The sequence below is a fragment of the Chiloscyllium plagiosum genome, unplaced genomic scaffold (assembly GCF_037043375.1).
Source record: "Chiloscyllium plagiosum isolate Xiang-an unplaced genomic scaffold, Cpla_swu_hap1 HiC_scaffold_18, whole genome shotgun sequence".
Classification (NCBI taxonomy): Eukaryota; Metazoa; Chordata; class Chondrichthyes; order Orectolobiformes; family Hemiscylliidae; genus Chiloscyllium; species Chiloscyllium plagiosum.
The window spans coordinates 23,744,163-23,763,832 of NW_028270156.1; the positions used below are offsets into that span (position 1 = coordinate 23,744,163).

The 19,670-nt window shown below is 41.3% G+C and overlaps 1 protein-coding gene across 1 annotated transcript in view; it reads right to left on the minus strand.

Annotated features, from left to right (window-relative positions):
* Positions 1-15,874: 15,874 nt before the first annotated feature.
* The window catches only part of chst1 (carbohydrate (keratan sulfate Gal-6) sulfotransferase 1), a 54,013-nt gene continuing 50,217 nt past the window's right edge, over positions 15,875-19,670 (minus strand). Inside the window, exon 3 of the mRNA XM_043705517.2 lies at positions 15,875-16,299. The gene's annotated coding sequence lies outside the window, so the exon portion shown is untranslated. The remainder of the gene's footprint in view (positions 16,300-19,670) is intronic.

Consider the following 19,670-nt stretch of genomic DNA (forward strand, 5'->3'; position numbering starts at 1 on the left):
ACTGCACGGCATCACGTGCATGGGAGCAGGACAAACTTGGAACTATTTTATTGTTTCTTCATTGTAGTGGGTCAAAATCATTAAACTCTCTTCCTTACAACACCCCAAATAAAGGTTTAATATGGCAGCTCACTGTCTGTCAAGGGCAGTTAGGGATAGACAATAAATGCTGGCCTAACTCGTGCCACCCACAAATAAATCTTTTTAGAGTACCACAAGCTCCACCTTAAAAAAAGGGAATTAAAGTAGAAATTGCTGGAAACATTCAGCAGACCAGATAGCATGAGTAGGGAGAGAAAACTTTAATATTTCAAGTCAATGAACTTTTGTCGGGACTTACAAAAGAGAGTTTTCTCTGCCAGTTTAGATTCAGGTACATTGTGCGGGGATAATGGAAGGGTGGAACATAATCCCAGTGGAAGCAGATAGACATACAAGGCATGAACACGTACAATGCCCATATCCAAGTTACAAAATTTGTTGATCCTTAGGAGGAATAGGAGCAGTCAATCCCCGGGCACACTATGCTATCTCAATCTGAGAATGATCTATTTATCATGATATGTTGCTAACACTGTCCTTTCATTTTAATATCTCATGTCACCAAAGGTTTTTCAGCTGGCATCTTATGGTCTTTATAAGTCTGTATATTGTATATTGATGGTTCTATTTTTCGCTGTTCATTATTGTTAATTAGAAGAATACCTTCCCAATTTTCTGAACCCTACCTTTGAATATTACTCAAAATATCCTAAAGGTTGTAAATATTTAGGAGATCACTACTACAAGTGAATTAAACAATCTGGAGATCCAGATTTGGGTTTCTAAATGATGCTGAAAGTGATTTTGATCCTCTGACAGATTCATAATTTTGGATGAACACCAAATCGTCAGCAACTGAACAGCATGTTACCATGGAAATCTGCTTTATAGGGACAGAAGAAAATAGCCTCACTGTCCAATCTGCCATTCTCACTGAACCGAAATTGCCTACTGAAATTCATTAGACTGGTCGGATTTCGGATCTCACTGCATAAACTTGAGTTGAAAATCATTTCATAACCTATTTCATTTAGATGTGATTAATTGAAGTGCACCACCACTCAAAAAACTAGAAGATTAAAGATGATAAATAGTATTTATGGAATTTACTTAAATTTTTGTGATTCTAGGTGAGGAGATGGGTGGGGGGGTGTTGAGCTTGAAAGATTCTTGAAAAAATGTCAAAAAAAGCTTGTATTATTTGAATCAATTAACTTTTATTACAGTCACTCTGTATTTCACAATTCTAATGTTGAAAACATTTTATATCATGTTCAAACCCATGCTGTGATTTTACAAATGCATTTTTCTTCCCAAAATGAGATTACATCGTGAATCCAGCATAATTGTTACTGAACTGACCTTGCACATCATGATCAATTTACTTTTTCAATTACCATAAATGACACTTCAGTATATCTAATTGTATAATTAAATCTTTTCCTTCTGGCATGAGTCCATAGGACACAAAACATCCATGGAGATGGAGGTCAGGTAAAAGTCACACTTCAGCAATGTAACCCCTTGTTCAGATCAGAACAGCATAAGAGAATATTGGTCCTGGAGAGAATCCAGGTCCTGCTAGTAGCCATTCTGATTTCCCATCATTTCACTACCTATTATGAAAGATAAGTTGTTATATCATGAGCAATCATGATTCCTTAAACAAATTAGTAAACCATTGTGCTTTAACAGGTTGCACCCAATGAACTGGAGGCTGAGCATTTGGAATTTACAAAGGAATGAAACAAGATGGTTTCAGTCCTACTGCTATTGACTGCAGCAATGATTTGGTATCAAGAAAGCACAACGATAAGGAAGTGTGACGAAGATTGAGTGCTAAATTGGGAATTTTGTAGAGGTAGTAAATGAAATGCAGAGGGAAAAAATCTCCTTTGTGTAATGCTTTTCAGGCTATGGTAGTAGTTTTTGTATATTCTCCAAGCTTGGACAGTACGGTTTCAGCCTGTGCTGATGCTATCTGAGCTTTTCCACCCCTACATCTATTCACTATTTTTAATGTATATATGAAGAACTATGTAATGGTAAAGTTACTATAGTCACAAAAGACCGTTGTCTCTTTACAGAGAGACAACTGGTGGTGAGTTTTATCTGAGGCTGTCACTTCCTCAGAGATCAAGAAAGTGGAACCTTCATGGTGACCTCTGCCAATGCAAGAATTGATCCTATGCTATTAGTGTCACTCTGCATCACCCAGCCAACTGAGCTAATTGCAGAATTTCTCAGCTTAGATCTGTTTTTGTTGCCATTGCATTTATACAGTAAGCTCAGTTCAGGTAACCCCAGGCCATTGACAGTTGGTAAGTCAGCAATGGTAATGTAACTGAATGTCAAGAGATGGTGGTTAAATTCCCTCTTGATAGAGATGGCCATTTGTGTGGAATGAATTGTTACTTGCCACTTGTCAACCCCAGCCTGGACATTGCTCAGGTCCTATCATATTTGCACATGGACTGCTTTAGTGTCTGAGCAATCCTGAACATTGTGCAATCATTAATGACTATCCAGACTTCTGAACATCTGATGAAGGGAAGGTTTTGGATAAAGCAGCTGAACACCTGGGCCCAGGACACTGAGATATTAAAGGGTTAATTTGTTCTGTTGACCTGTAGGAAATTGGATGTCCCGAGGCTAGGGTGGGATGTCTCTGTCTCACAGGTAGAATGTAAGAAATCCGTTGGCATTCAGAGCCATTTATATGGCCGTTTCCTAGTTATTGAAAGTAAAAGAATTACATTCTCATCCCTCATTCAGAAATCAATAAGAACATTGCAATTTAAAAATTCTGACTAATCCCTGTAGTTAAGAGATAATTCAGAACAGATTTGGCCATTAAGGGATGATTTACATTACATTATTTCTGAAGATGATCAGATCGCTGCATTGTGTCTTGAGTGGTATGTGACTGTGGGGGGATGACTGGGGGTTGTCTTCTGGCCATTATGGACTGTGATGTCAAGATTTTGTATAAAGGAAGGACTGTTTCCTTTGTTCAGAGAGAGATCTTTGACATAGCTCTGCAAACCCTGTGAAGTGTGTTAAAGGGTTTCTCCAAAAGGCTTGTACTGTACTGTGCTGAATAAATTTTGGTTTTTCACAGAGGTTAGTGTATTGCAGTTGCATCAAGTGTGTAAAAATCTCAAGAAAAAGAAGATAACACTGAGGACCTCTGAATCAGGGGGTCTGATTACAAATCCCGTCTGCTCCAGAGGTATGTAATAACAACTCTGAGCAGTTTGAGAAAAATGTACTCTGCATTTATGTGCTGGAGCTGAGATGGTTGACAACCAAGTACATCAACAACAATCTTCCTCTGTGCCATGTATAACTCCAATCAACAGTGAGTTTTCCCCGATTCTCACTAACTCCAATTTTGTTAGGACTCCTTGATGCTACACTTGGTCAAATATGTCCTTGATATCAGTGGCACACCCATCTCTGGAATTCAGGTGTTTTGTCCAGATTTAAATGAGGTCTGGAGCTGAGTGTCCCTGGCAGAACCCAAACAAGTTATTGCTTGTTGGCACTGTTGATGAGACCTTCAGTCAATATGATGATGGAAAGTGAGAGACTATTTACTTTGATCATAAGAACAGAAAAAAAATGTTTTTTAAAAGGTGTGAAACCTGTTAAGAATGTTCAGAAGGAGTTGGATGTGCATATACAAGGATCTCAGAAAGTTGGCACACGATTACAAAAATTAGGCAAACGGCATGTTGACCTGTGATGCAAGTGGAGTTTGGAATTACAGGAATATAGAAGTCATGCTACAGGGTTTTAGCAAGATCATATTTAAAATGTGTAATTTTTGGTCCCTATTTATGAAAGGATGTACTTGCATCAGAGGCATTACTATGTTGTGAGGTTGGGTAGAGTATTTATGGATTGGAAGACAGGATGTTAGAATTTGATATTTGTAAAATGATGGAAGGGGAGAAAGAGTGCATGGCCCCTTTAAAACAAGTTTGTTTTTCTATGCTTAGCGATTTTGAAAATGTGTGGGCAGCAGTATGCCAGCACTGAAAGTATTCAAATTGAAATATTTTTATCAAAAAGTCGTGCAGTTAGCAGGTAAAGCAGCAGTTTTGTTATCAAGACATCAAATTTTGAATTTAGCGACTTGAGTCAAGCCCTTAGACATTAAAAATCAATTAAATTTAAATCTGATGGCTTTGACTACCTAGTACCAATTCTACTGTAAGAAATTAATAGGCCATCAAGGATATAAAGCAAGAGGGCATTTGAAAATCGGTGCCATCTGCTAAGCAATAACAATTTTTAGCTCTCAGAATAATAAATAAAGGTACCGCAGCAATCTTAACTAAACAAACAGCAGAATTCACAGAACATTCCTGACAAGAATGGACATAAGAATTTGAAAGAGAAAGGCATTCCTAAAAAATGAACCGAGCAGAGTGCGAGGAGCATTCTGGAAGACATAACCTGGCTGAAATTTTGAGAGTTTAAATTCTAAGTTTTATTTTTACTTTATGTAAGTGGGACTTGTATTTATTGAACCAGCATACCATTAGAATTTTGTTTTATTCGGGAATAGTAGTTACAAGGGAATTGTTCAGTTTGTTAGTGGTTCTGTTAAATTGTTCACTTTTTGAGTTAGATTAAACAGATTGTTACTTGTTGATTATAGAGTGAGTGAAAGGATTTCATTTCATTTAGCCACTCCTTTATAACAGATTGTGGGGTGAGAGGTAGGTTATAGCACTTTTTGCACATCTTTTAACAGATTAAAAGGTGGGGGGAGCCTCTCTGGCTGCTTTGGTTTTAGTTAGCAGAAGGGGTTTGACCTCCGCTTTGTAACAACTAGATTGGAATGATAAAGTTGCCCTGCGAAATAGAGTCAAAGAGACGTACAGCACGGAAACAGATCCTTTGGTCCAACTTGTCCATGCCAACGAGATATTCCAACTCAATCTAATCCCATTTGCCAGTGTGATGAGAATAAATTGGGCCCATATTTTCTGGAGTTTAGGAGAATAGGCCTGATCTAATTGAAAGATGCAAAATTCTGAATGGATTTGACAGGGTCAACATTGAGAGGTTGCTTCCGTTGGCCAGGAAATCTAAAGCATGGTGGCGCTGTCTCAGATTAGGGAAATGATTATTTAGCATCAGATGTGTACCTTTCAGAATTGTCTCCTCCAGAGAGTTATAGATAAGCTGTTATTGGATATATTTAAGGCTGAGATTTTTTTTTCTCATGGAATCAAATCATAAAGGAAGTGGTGGGAAAGTGGAGTTGAAGCCCACAATCAGTTATGGTGGTAGAGAATGGTGGAGCTGGCTTGACGGACGACATTGACTTCTCCTGTTTATATCTCTTGTATGTCATTGTGATAGTCTGGTTTTGGGGTGTATAACCAAGTCTCAGTGTCATCATGATACGTAGACAAAGTGTTATTGTATCATGTATCATGTACATGAAAAATGGAAATAGCTTAGTGTGCCATCTGGGGCCTTACTGAAAATAGCCATAAAGAAATCAAACATGGAGACTATCCACAAGCCACTACAGGGAAATTACAATATGGGACTTTGTGCATGCTAAACCAAAACAGCAGCTTCCTATAAACCAACAGATCACATCAAAGCTCTGCATTCCTGTCTCATTAAGTTGTATATTGTAGTGGGCAATTGTATAGCTAACTGGAGGAGATAAGGTTCCATGCATCTTCAATGCTAGTGGAACCCAGGCAATCTGTGCAAATTCCAGGTTGAAGCATTTGCAATCATTTTCAGTGGATATTCCAGCACAGTCTCTCCTTCAGGTTATCACCTTTATAGATATCAGATGTCAATCTGTTAGCGTTATTCCACAGGATTATGAAACAATGGCTGAACACACTAAATGCAACAATTGAAGTCCAGACCTGAATCCTGTCTAGATCCTGGGCACATCTGAAATCATGTATACAGTACTGAACATAATACAAGTATCAACAAATGTCTCCATTTAAGCTTACTGACTCAGCACGGAAATAGACCCTTCGGTCCAACTCATCCATTCTAATGAAGTTTCCCAAATTAAACTAGTCCCAGTTGCCTGCATTTGGCCCACATCCTTTTCAATCTTTCCTATTCACGTATCTATCAAATGTCTTAAATATTGTAACTGTACCTGCATTTACCACTTCCTCTGGCAGTTCTTTCCAGGTACTAATGATCCTTTGTGTAAAAATGTTGCCCCTCATGACTCTTATAGATCTTTCTCCTCTCACCTTACAATTATGTCCTCTAGTTTTGAACTCCCCAACCATTTACCTTATATGCCCCTCAAGACTTTATAAACCTCTGAGGTCACCCCTCAACTTCCTGTGCTCCAGTGAAAAATGTCTCAGCTTATCCACTCTCTCCACATAACTCAAAACTTCAGTGCCAATAACATCCTTGTGAATTTTTTCTGCACCCTCTCCATCCTCTGACAGGGTAACCAGAAATGTACACAGTACACCAGAAGTGGCTTCAGCAACCACAATGTGACATTCCAACTCCTAACCTCAATGGTCTGAGCAATGAATGTAAGCGTACCAAACACCCACAGGTTATTGACACATCTGATATAGTTTAGATCTGGGATACGACCTTGTGGAGCTTCTGAATTGATTTCCTGCAAATGAAGATAGTTGTGATTGCTTGAGGCCGAGCATCTTCACTGATGACTGTACAGCTGAGACCTTGTGCTCCAGAAAGACAACAAACAAGTCAGGAGTGTGATGGAGTAGTCTCCGCTTGCCTGGATTGGTGCAGCCCACTAACACTTAAGAGGCTCAGTAAATGAAGGAGAAAACAGTCTGCAAGCCATCTACCATCTTCAACAATTACTCCCTTGATCACGGATGTCCAGTAGCATCAGTGTATGTTATCTGTAAGATACACTACAGTAAAATAGCAAGGCTCCTTTAATAGCACCTTCCAAACATCTGCAAGGACAAATGGAACAGATGCAAGGAACCTCTCTCACCGGCAACTTCCCCTCCATGCCACACACCATTGTGATTATGAAATATACCACTATTTATACAGTGTTATTGGGTCAAAATTTTAAACACCCTTCCGAACAGCACTGTGGGATTATCCCTTCACCACAAGGACAGGCATTCAAGAAGGCAGCTCACCACCACCTCCAGGGTAATTAGGGTTGCAAAGGCAAATTGGAATAACATAATGCTGACATAACCAGCAACACACCTATCCCATGAATAGATTTTTTAAAAAATCTAAACTCCCCTTCTAGTGAAACTGGTTTGGTGAAATTAAAGTGCTGGAACCTAACCAACAATTTGAGGTATTGCCCAAGTATGTCCTATTCTTAGAAAACAGGGCAATTCTCAGCTTAATTGGTTTTGTCCTATCAGTCAACCCTCAACCAAGTGTTGGAAAGAACACCAACACTACTATCTCACAGTCCATTATCATCGAGAACCTGCTCACTGATGCACAGTTCATGTTCGGTTATTGGTTCAATCAGAAAAAAAAGGTTGAATTCAAGAGTTGCAATGAGATAAACTGCCCTTAACATCAAGGAAACGTTCAACCAAGTTTAGCATCAAGGCTCTGCAGTAAACTGAGAGCAATGAGAATCAGAGGGACAACTTTCTTTCACTGGCTAATGTCATACTTAACATTAGAAGATTGTTATGGCTATTGGACACCACTCATCTAAGCCCCAGACATCACTGCAGGTGTTTCACAAGACCTGTGCCTTGTCATCTTTAGCTGCTTCATCAACAATATCCCTCCATCATGAGGCCAGAAGTGGGGCAATTTTCTAATTACAAAATGTTCAGAGCTGTTTCCAACCAAATGATTTCCATCTGTGCCTGCAGGAAGTGAAACCTGGACAAGATTCAGATTTCGGCTGATAAATGGCAAATCTTCAGGCCATCCAAGCACAAAGTAATGATCAACTTCAACATTAGGTTGTCAAATCACCTCCCCCAGAGACTCAATGGAATTATCGTCACTGAATTTTTCAATGTCCTGGAAGTGAGGGAAAAGATTGCTGCGCCTTTGGCGATGATCTTCGCATCCTCACTGTCCACCGGAGTAGTACCAGATGGTTGAAAGATGACAAATGTTACTCCATTTCAAGAAGGGGACGAGGGATAACCCTGGGAATTGCAGACCATTAAATCTTACATCAATTGTAGGCAAATCATTGGAGAGGATTTTGAGAGATAGGATTTGTGATTATTTACAAAAGCACAGTTTGATTAGAGATAAAGAGAGCTTTGTGAGGGGCAAGTCATGCCTCTCAAGCCTTACTGAATTCTTTGAGAGTGTGACAATACACATTGAAGGTAGAGCAGCGAGTGTGGTGTATATGAATTTTAGCAATGTGTTTGATAAGGTTTCCCATGGTAGAGTCATTCAGAAGGTAAGTAGGCATGGGATACAGGGAAATTTGGTGATTTGGATACAGAATTGGGTGGCCTACAGAAGACAGTGAGTGGCATTGGATAGAAAGTATTCAGCCTGGAGCTCAGTGACCAATGATGTTCCACAGGAATATGTTCTGGGATCTCTGCTCTTTGTGATTTTTATAAATGACTTGGATGAGGAACTGGAAGGTTAGGTTAGTAAGTTCACCGATGACATGAAGGTCGGTGGAGTTGTGGATGGTGTGGAGGGCTGTTGCACATAGCAATGTGACACTGACAGGATGCAGAGCTGGGCTGAGAAGTGGCAGATGGAGTTCAACCTGGAAAAGTGTGAAGTCGTTCATTTTGGAAGGTCAAATTTGAATGATGATTATAGGGTTAAAGGCAGGATTCTTGGCAGTGTCCATATCCATAGATCCCTCAAAGTTGCCACACAGGTTGATAGGGTTGTTAAGGCTTATGGTGTGTTGACTTACATTAACAGGGGGATTGAGTTTAACAGGCGCAAGTTTATCTTGCAGCTCTATAAAGCCCTGGTTCAACTACACTTGAAATATTGTGTTCAGTTCTGGTTGCCCCATTATAGGAAGGATGTGGAAGCTTTAGAGAGGGTGCAGAGGATACTTACCAGGATGTTCCCTGGACTGGAGGGGATGTTTTATGAAGAAAGGTTAAGGGGGCGAGGTCTTTTCTCACTGGAGTGAAGAAGGATGAGAAGCATAGATAGAGTAGGTAGCCACAGAGACTTCTCCCCAGGGCAGAAATGACTGTCACGAGTGGACATAATTTTAAGGTGATTGGAGGAAGATTTAGGGGAGATGGCAGAGGTAGATTCTTTACACAGAGTGGTGGGTACATGGAATGCACTGCCAGTAGTGGTGGTAGAGTCAGATACATTAGGGACATTTAAGTGACTCTTGGATAGGCACATGGATGATAGTAAAATGTAGGTTAGTTTGATCTTAGAGTAGGATAAAAGCTTGGCACAAAATTATAGGTCAAAAGGCCAATATTATGCTGTACCGTTCTATGTTAATATCTTGGAAAATTAACTGGAATGAGCACATACATGCTGTAGCTATGAGAGCAGATCAGAAGCTGCAAATTCTGTGCGAAATAACTTGCAAGTCAGGAGTGTGATGGAATACTCATTTGCCTGGAGTTCCAAAAACAGTGAAAGATCTGTCCACGGGAAAGCACTATTTAGTTGGCACCCCATTCATGAACTTACTCAATCTCATGTAGTTTGTAATTTGTATTGTCTAGCTGAGGATATCTTTCTTACTTGAAAACTCATTGCCATTCCTCCATCAATTCTGCTTCAAAATCATAAAAGCCCTTTGTAAAAAGACAGATTGCTGCAGTTCAAGAAGCTGGCTTTTCATCACTTTCAGAAGGGCAAAAGAAGGGCGGCACCGTGGCACAGTGGTTAGCACTGCTGCCTCACAGCGCCAGAGACCCGGGTTCATTTCCCGCCTCAGGCAACTGTCTGTGTGGAGTTTGCACATTCTTCCCGTGTCTGTGTGGGTTTCCTCCGGGTGCTCCGGTTTCCTCCCACATTCCAAAAATGTGCAGGTTTGGTGAATTGGCCATGCTAAATTGCCCATAGTGTTGGGTGAAGGGGCAAATGTAGGGGAATGGATCTGGTTGGGTTGCTCTTCGGAGGGTCGGTGTGGACTTGTTGGGCCGAAGGGCCTGTTTCCACACTGTAAGTAATCTAAAAACAAATATGGATCTTATCAGTGATTCATAGGAACGTAGTATCATAGATGTTAAGTCAAGAGGAGGAAGAGGCTGAAGTGGTCAACTGTACTGAAAATTATGGAAAGGTTGAGCAAGGTTTAAAGAAACAACTGCCTAGTAACTATCACAAAGAATAATCTTAGTGGCTTTGACCAGAACGATTGAACACGATAGTTGGAATTAAAACCAGGTTGGCTACAGATGGCTACAGATTTGTGTAGTCATGGACTTGGCATCTTCAAAAACAGAGATGAAGAGGAGGTTAAACATTGGAGCTCAAAGAAAGTTAGAGTAATTTGCAAAGTATAATCACACTGTTATAATATCTGGGCAAATCTGCAGGCGTCCATTGTATTAATGTATGCAGAAAGCTTATTTATATGTATTTATATAGAACCATTTGTGATGTTCCAAAGTAGTTAACAGTCAATGCTGTGTAAGTAACTCTGGCAGCTAATTCTGTGCACAGTAAATTTCCAGAAAGAAAAGCAAATTAGTTAAATGACAAGTTTAACTGTTGTTAGTGATTTTGGCTGTATTATATTGACACATTGTCTGTTGTGTTGAATAATGTTACAATCATTAGGTAAGTGTATTTTCTGACACCATTAACTAATATCATTGGAGATCTATTAATATAACATTGTTCAGAATACACTGTGTTGTGCAAGATCTGTCTTGGCTCCAGGTCTGTTAGGCCTGTCTGATTTTTACTGATTGATAATTGTTCCATTTTATAGTTAGCATGTGACATCCCAGAATAACCAAGAAGTGTTGGTAGACTGACATTCCTACACCCATTTCATATTTTTTAAACATAAAATTAAACATTTGTGGCTTTTGTAATGTATTGACACAGCATATCAATTAAACAAATGAAAGATACATTGGTTAGTAGAAGAGATATGGAAATGTGTTGCTGGAAAAGCGCAGCAGGTCAGGCAGCATCTAGGGAACAGGAGAATCGACGTTTCGGGCATTAGCCCTTCTTCAGGAATGAGGAAAGTTGGTCCAGCAGGCTAAGATAAAAGATAGGGAGGAGGGACTTGGGGGAGGGGCGTCGGAAATGTGATAGGTGGAAAGAGGTCAAGGTGAGGGTGATAGGTCAGACTGGGGTGGGGGCGGAGAGGTCAGGAAGAAGATTGCAGGTTAGGAAGGCGGTGCTGAATTTGATGGATTTGACTGAGACAGGCTGGGGGGAGGGGAAATGAGGAAACTGGTGAAATCCGAGTTCATCCCTTGTGGTTGGAGGGTTCCTAGCCGGAAGATGAGGCGTTCTTCCTCCAACCGTCGTTTCGCTGTGGTCTGACGATGGAGGAGTCCAAAGACCTGCATATCCTTGGTGGAGTGGGAGGGGGAATTGAAATGTTGAGCTACAGGGTGGTTGGGTTGGTTGGTCCGGGTGTCCCAGAGGTGTTCCCTGAAACGCTCCGCAAGTAGGCGGCCCGTCTCCCCAATATAGAGGAGGCCACATCGGGTGCAAAGGATGCAATAGATGATATGTGTGGAGGTACAGGTGAATCTGTGGCGGATATGGAAGTTTCCTTTGGGGCCTTGGAGGGAGGTGAGGGGGGAGGTGTGGGCGCAAGTCTTGCACCTCCTGCGGTTGCAGGGGAAGGTGCCGGGAGTGGAGGTTGGGTTGGTGGGGGGTGTGGATCTGACGAGGGAGTCACGGAGGGAGTGGTCTTTATGGAATGCTGATAGGGGAGGGGAGGGAAATATATCCTTGGTGGTGGAGTCCGTTTGGAGGTGGCGGAAATGGCAGCGGATGATGCGCTGTACATGGAGGTTAGTGGGGTGGTAGGTGAGGACCAGTGGGGTTCTGTCCTGGTGGCAGTTGGAGGGGCGGGGTTCAAGGGCGGAGGATCGGGAAGTGGAAGAGATGCGGTGGAGAGCATCGTCGACCACGTCGGGGGGGAAATTGCGGTCCTTGAAGAAGGAGGCCATCTGGGATGTGCGTTTTTGGAACTGGTCCTAACCTGCATTCCTAACCTGCAATCTTCTTCCCGACCTCTCCGCCCCACCCCAGTCTGACCTATCACCCTCACCTTGACCTCTTTCCACCTATCACATTTCCGACGCCCCTCCCCCAAGTCCCTCCTCCCTATCATTTATCTTAGCCTGCTGGACCAACTTTCCTCATTCCTGAAGAAGGGCTAATGCCCGAAACGTCGATTCTCCTGTTCCCTAGATGCTGCCTGACCTGCTGCGCTTTTCCAGCAACACATTTCCATGGAGGAAGAACGCCTCATCTTCCGGCTAGGAACCCTCCAACCACAAGGGATGAACTCGGATTTCACCAGTTTCCTCATTTCCCCTCCCCCCAGCCTGTCTCAGTCAAATCCATCAAATTCAGCACCGCCTTCCTAACCTGCAATCTTCTTCCTGACCTCTCCGCCCCCACCCCAGTCTGACCTATCACCCTCACCTTGACCTCTTTCCACCTATCACATTTCCGACGCCCCTCCCCCAAGTCCCTCCTCCCTATCTTTTATCTTAGCCTGCTGGACCAACTTTCCTCATTCCTGAAGAAGGGCTAATGCCCGAAACGTCGATTCTCCTGTTCTCTAGATGCTGCCTGACCTGCTGCGCTTTTCCAGCAACACATTTCCATCTCTGATCTCCAGCATCTGCAGACCTCACTTTCTCCTCCTAGTAGAAGAGATAGTAGATCTGGCATAATCTGTGAGACAGACAAACAGAGTTCATGTTTCAAATCGATTATGACTTACTTGGAACTGGTTCAGAGCTCATCTTGAAGCATAAACTCTATTTCTCTGTCCACAGATGCTGGCATAGATGCTGAACTTCTCCACACTTTGTTTTTATTTTAGATTTCCAGCATCTGCAGTACTTTGTTTTTACTTGTGTGATGTCCTGGACTGATTTCAAGCATCTGAGGGGGATTGAAAATGAACTTTCCAGAGATTTCTTTTTTTCCTTAGTCATTCTAATTCTTTTTCCTGTACATTTTTACTCTTCTAGGAGGTGACATGACTACAGGGAAGGGTGCAGATGTAGAGGTCTGATCATGATACTTCACTTATCATACGTGGCAAGCTTGATGACCTTTTCTTTTGCTCAATTTCATATGGTTTTTGATTGACCTTCCTACATCCATTTCATTTTTTTAAACATAAAATTAAACATTTGTGCCTTTCGCAATGTATTGAAAGAGCATATTAATTAAACAAATGAAAGATACATCACTTAAAGGGATAAAAACAAGAGATAAAAGTGGTGCAACTGTTAACAAAAGAAATTAAAAATCGTATCAGATTAACAGAAGAGGTTTATAATGTAGCCAAAAATGATAAATTATTCACAAACAGAAAACCGGATTTTGAAATCATCCACAGTAATAAGATTAAAAGAGAGATTAGTGAGCATATTGTTTCTTAGAGGCAGTGACAGGAAAGATTACAATGAGGAATAAGGAAATAGCACAGGGGCATGATTCAGATAGTTAAAATATCTTCACTACAGAGGATATAAAAAGCGATGGGGAATAATGGGCATGTGAAAATTAGGGATTTAGCACATTAGATAATAAGCACATACTTAATTAAAAGCCACCAAATCCCCAAACCAAATGGTCTACATCCTAGTGCTTTAAAAGAGATGGATACAAAGTCAGTGGATGCATTAGCTTTAATCTTCCAGAATTCCCAAGATTCCAGGTAAGCCTCCTCATGAACTGGAAAGAACCTGCCATTAAATAAAAGGAGAAAGAGAAACAGAGAACTATATATCACTAAGTAATCTAGAATTTATTGTATGGTGTGTATGATACGGCACAAAATTATTATACCATTAGGAAGAGTTAATGTAGACTTATTAAATCGAAGTCTTGTTTTTCAAGTTATGTTACACAAAAGTAAGAACCATGGGATTTGGGCAATGTCATCATGTGGTTTTAGAATTTGTTAATGAACAAAAAGCAGACTGCAGGAATAAATGGGTCATTTTTGGCTAGTAGACAATAAGTTGCGAAATACTGCAAGGATCAGAAGTTTAGTCTCAGCTGTGTACAATGAATTAGATTAGGAAACCAGATGAAATGTATCCAGATTTGTTGACAATGTTTGGCAAAAGTAAGCTGTGAGGAAGAGGCAGAGACTGCAAAGTGATTTAGATTGGTTAAGCTAGCATATGGCAGATGGAATATAAAACGAGCGCAATATTATCCACGTCTGTTGGAAATTGGTTTTAAAAATGTATTTTTAAATGATTGAGGAACTGAGAAGTGTTTGAAATCAGAGGGGACTTGGTGTCCTTGTACACGAATCATAGAACATAGAAAAATACAGCGCAGTACAGACCCTTTGGCCCTCGATGTTGCGCCGATCCAAGCCCACCTAACCTACACTAGCCCACTATCCTCCATATGCCTATCCAATGCCCGTTTAAATGCCCATAAAGAGGGAGAGTCCACCACTGCTACTGGCAGGGCATTCCATGAACTCACGACTCGCTGAGTAAAGAATCTACCCCTAACATCTGTCCTATACCTACCACCCCTTAATATAAAGCTATGCCCCCTCGTAATAGCTGACTCCATACGTGGAAAAAGGTTCTCATGGTCAACCCTATCTAAACCCCTAATCATCTTGTACACCTCTATCAAGTCACCCCTAAACCTTCTTTTCTCCAATGAAAACAGCCCCAAGTGCCTCAGCCTTTCCTCATAAAATCTTCCTACCATACCAGGCAACATCCTGGTAAACCTCCTCTGCACCCGTTCCAGTGCCTCCACATCCTTCCTATAGTATGGCAACCAAAACTGCACACAATACTCCAGATGCGGCCGCACCAGAGTCTTATACAACTGCAACATGACCTCAGGGCTCTGGAACTCAATTCCTCTACCAATAAAAGCCAATACGCCATATGCCTTCATCACCGCACTATTTACCTGGGTGGCAACTTTCAGAGATCTGTGTACATGGACACCAAGATCCCTCTGCTCATCCACACTACCAAGTATCCGACCATTAGCCCAGTACCCTATCTTTTTGTTACTCTTACCAAAGTGAATCACCTCACACTTACCTACATTGAACTCCATTTGCCACCTTTCTGCCCAGCTCTGCAACTTATCTATATCCCACTGTAACCTGACACGTCCTTCCTCACTCCACCGACTTTCGTATCATCCACAAACTTGCTCACCCAACTTTCTAGCCCCTCCTCCAGGTCATTTATAAAAATGACAAACAGCAATGGTCCCAAAACAGATCCTTGCGGAACACCACTAGTAACTGCACTCCAAGATGAACCTTTACCATCAACTACTACCTTCTGTCTTCTTCCAGCCAGCCAATTCCTAATCCAAACCTCCAACTCACCCTCAATGCCATACCTCCGTATTTTTTGCAGTAATCTACCATGGAGAACCTTATCAAACGCCTTACTAAAATCCATATACACCACATCTACCGCTTTACCCTCGTCTACCTCCTTAGTCACCTTCTCAAAGAATTCAATAAGGTTTGTGAAGCACGATCTGCCCTTCACAAAACCATGCTGACTATCCTTGATCACATTATTCCTATCCAGATGTTCATAAATCCTATCCCCTACAATTCTCTCTAAGACTTTGCCTACAACAGAAGTGAGACTCACTGGCCTATAGTTACTAGGGTTATCCCTACTCCCCTTCTTGAACAAGGGAACCACATTTGCTATCCTCCAGTCTTCTGGCACTATTCCTGTAGACAACGAGGACATAAAAATCAAGGCCAATGGCTCTGCAATCTCCTCCCTTGCTTCCCAGAGAATCCTAGGATAAATGCTATCAGGCCCAGAGGACCTATCTATTTTCACTAAGTAAAAACGCAAATACAGCAAGTGATTGAGAAAACAGTGATATTTTAGCCATTATTGCAAAGGCTTTGGAGTATAAGAGTGAAGCATGTTTTCTGTTATTGTATATAGCCTTGGTGAGACCACACCAAAAGGATTCTATGCAGCTATTGTCTCCACATCAAAGGAAGGATATACTTGCCTGAGAGGAGTGCAGTGTTGGTTCAGTAAACTGGTTCCTTGGCTGAGAGAGGATTGTCCTATGAGGATATATTGATTTGACAAAACACTAAACGATGTAATAGAAACACAAAATTATAACATTTGACATATTGATGCTCGAAGGATGTTTCCTTTACCTGGGGAATCTAGAACCTGAGGCCACCAACTCAGAAAATGTATAAGATACTGTAGGGTGAATTAATAAGGATTTTCTTTCTTACAATTAGGGAAAGAAAGTATCCGCAAGATGTGAGAAAGTCTGTGACAGTGAAAAAAAATAATAGCTCAAACTCACATCCATTCATTACCTGTCAATTGTAAATTAATACTTCAAAAAAAAACTGTTTCTCTTCATTTAAAAGATCCCATTTCTATAATGGCTAAAGACTTCACAACCAGTGAACTACTTTGGATTTTGGTACTGCAAAAATGACGATATATTCCCAAGTCATAATGATGAGTGACTTGGAGGGGGCTTGTTCCCAAATATCAACTATCAAATATCAACCACTTTTGTCCTTTTAGATGATGGTGGCCATGAGTTTGGAAGGTGTTGTTCAATGAACTTGGTGAATTTCTGCAATACTTCTTGCAAAAAGCACACACTGATGCTCCTGTCCATTGATGGTGAAAGGAGTGAATAATTGTGGATGTTGTACTAAGACTGCTTTGTACTGGAAGCTATCAAACTTCTTGGGTGTTACTGTAGCTGGACTCATCTAGACAGATGAGATATTTCATCACACTTGTGCCTTGTACGTGGTCCACATGTTTTGGGGAGTCAGGTGGTGAGTTAGTCACTGCAGAACTCCTAGCCTCTGATTTAAAACTGACACCACACAGATTATATGATTCATGAAAGTGTCACAAAGCTGGCCCCTTTTTTCTAAAAGCTGTTAAGTCTAGTTTGGATAGACTGGGTTCTGGAGGGGTTCTTTATTTTGTTCTTTGTGTTTCACTGTGTAATTTTATGAATAAATTTCTGTCTGTTTTAAAACCTGTTGGTCAACCTTGCTAACTTCGGGTAATTTTCACCGTACACTTACACAAATTGCAAAGTTATGGTATGGGCTGCCTGCTTAAGAATGTTTTGAGTGGTCTGGCGTAGTCCATAATAAAAGTGGCTCACAAACACCTTTCAAAGGGCACTTCAGATGGGTAATAAATTCTGACCTTACCAATACACACACATCCCATTAAGAAATTAAAATTTCTTAGGCATGCAGTGTCATTACAGCCAGATGAAATCAAGCTGAGATGCAAGCGGGATGCATTATTCTGTCAGACTTTCAGGATGTAAGGAAAGATGACTGAAATGTGGTAGGCTCCACAGTTGAGGAGAGTGCTGCACAACAGAAATGTACAGAATAGCTACAGAAAATTATCAGAGCAATCTGCACTCAACAAGGCTCAAGCTCCCTGTACCTACCTACTAAACAAAAAGTCACTTCAACTTTCGAATAGCTAACACCAAAATATTATAATTAAAGGGAAGAAACTATCAGGTACAACTGTATGAGTATTGGCAAGGTGATTTGTTGAGAGAGAGGACAGTTAGAATGTCAGTTTTGCATCACAGCCACAAAAGGCAGGATAATAGGAATCTGGAGAGGATTGAATGAGATCCCCTTCATGGAAGCTGTCTTACATCATGTTTGACACAGCATGATGTATAATTGTATTGCAGTGTCAAACCTGGTGAAAATCGGTTAGATTCTGCAGGCTTTTTACATGCTTATGCAGAGATGATTAAAATGTTTTGAAATAACCAGGCTCTCCCACGCATACTATTAAATTATTCCAAGTTTACCAGCCAAGAATAGAATTTCAAGCCTGCATACATCGAAAACTTACCTTGTGAGGAAAATCAGCTTTATAGCAGAAGTAATGTAGTGCCAACTGCAAATCCATATTGTAGTTAATAATCTGATCAGTAGCCAGAGCATGACAGCAGGTACTATATTTCGTTCTAAACTCAGTATTTGATGATTTGAAACTATAAACCTCCAAACTTCTGTGGCACTCTCCAGTTAGCATAAATTATTTTCTAGGTAATCCAAGATGGATGGGAAAAAATTGTGGCTGTAAGAGCTCCTTTTTTTTGAAGTAATTTAGGTTTTAGGTGTGATTTCCTCAAATTCCAGGAGCAGCAATTACTGTTTCATATGCTGTTGCATTGTTTTGGAACTTTTGGAGAAAAAAAAAGTCAAAACAATGGCACTTTTAAAAGGGAGAAAGACAGACAAAATGCAGGAAATGGTCAGTGAAGGAGACCGAGAAAGAAACTTACACTGCTAACTGACATGGCAGTGAATCTGCACAGTTACTGCTTTGCTGACTGAATTCATGTATCTTTGGACATCGGAGTGCATCTAGGAAAACGTAGCAAACAGCAAAATTCATAATTGATCTTGATGTGGGAGAGCTCACAGCACAGGAACAGACAAGTGCATAGTTTTTAAGTATAGCTTTGCTGTAAATCTACAGTGAGGAGAAAGTGAGGACTGCAGATGCTGGAGATCAGAGCTGAAAATGTGTTGCTGGAAAAGCGCAGCAGGTCAGGCAGCATCCAAGGAACAGGAGAATCAACGTTTCGGGCATAAGCCCTTCTTCAGGAATGAGGAAACTGTGTCCAGCAGGCGAAGATAAAAGGTAGGGAGGAGGGACTTGGGGGAGGGAGGTCAAGGTGAGGGTGATAGGCTGGAGTGGGGTGGGGGCGGAGAGGTCAGGAAGAAGATTACAGGTTAGGAAGGCGGTGCTGAGTTCGAGGGATTTGACTGAGACAAGGTGGGGGGAGGGGAAATGAGGAAACTGGAGAAATCCGAGTTCATCCCTTGTGGTTGGAGGGTTCCCAGGCAGAAGATGAGGCGCTCTTCCTCCAACCGTCATGTTGCCATGGTCTGGTGATGAAGGAGTCCAAGGACCTGCATGTCCTTGGTGGAGTGGGAGTTAAAGTGTTGGGCTACGGGGCGGTTGGGTTGGTTGGTCCGGGTGTCCCAGAGGTGTTCTCTGAAACGTTCCGCAAGTAGGCGGCCTGTCTCCCCAATATAGAGGAGGCCACATCGGAGATCTGGGTGTCCCAGAGGTGTTCTCTGAAACGTTCTGCAAGTAAATCTACAGTAGTGAGTAGAGTTGGTTCTGTCGTGGTTATATGTTTTATTGAGAACTGTCTCTTGATTAAATTTTTAAAATATAAGCTGTAAGTATTAAGTTAGCCCGGAGCAGTTTTTTTTAGAGCAATAAGACAGTGCTATTTTCTGGATCTGTAGATTGTGAAGGAGCAAAGATGGCCTTTAGTAGAGTGATGCTCTTCTTGTCCAATGTGAGCATTTTAGGGTGAGCTTACATGTTACTGAGGATTATTTTTGCAGGAAATGCCTTTGGTTGCGAATCCTATAAGATTGAATGGATCGGTTTGAGTGACAGTTAGAGACAATA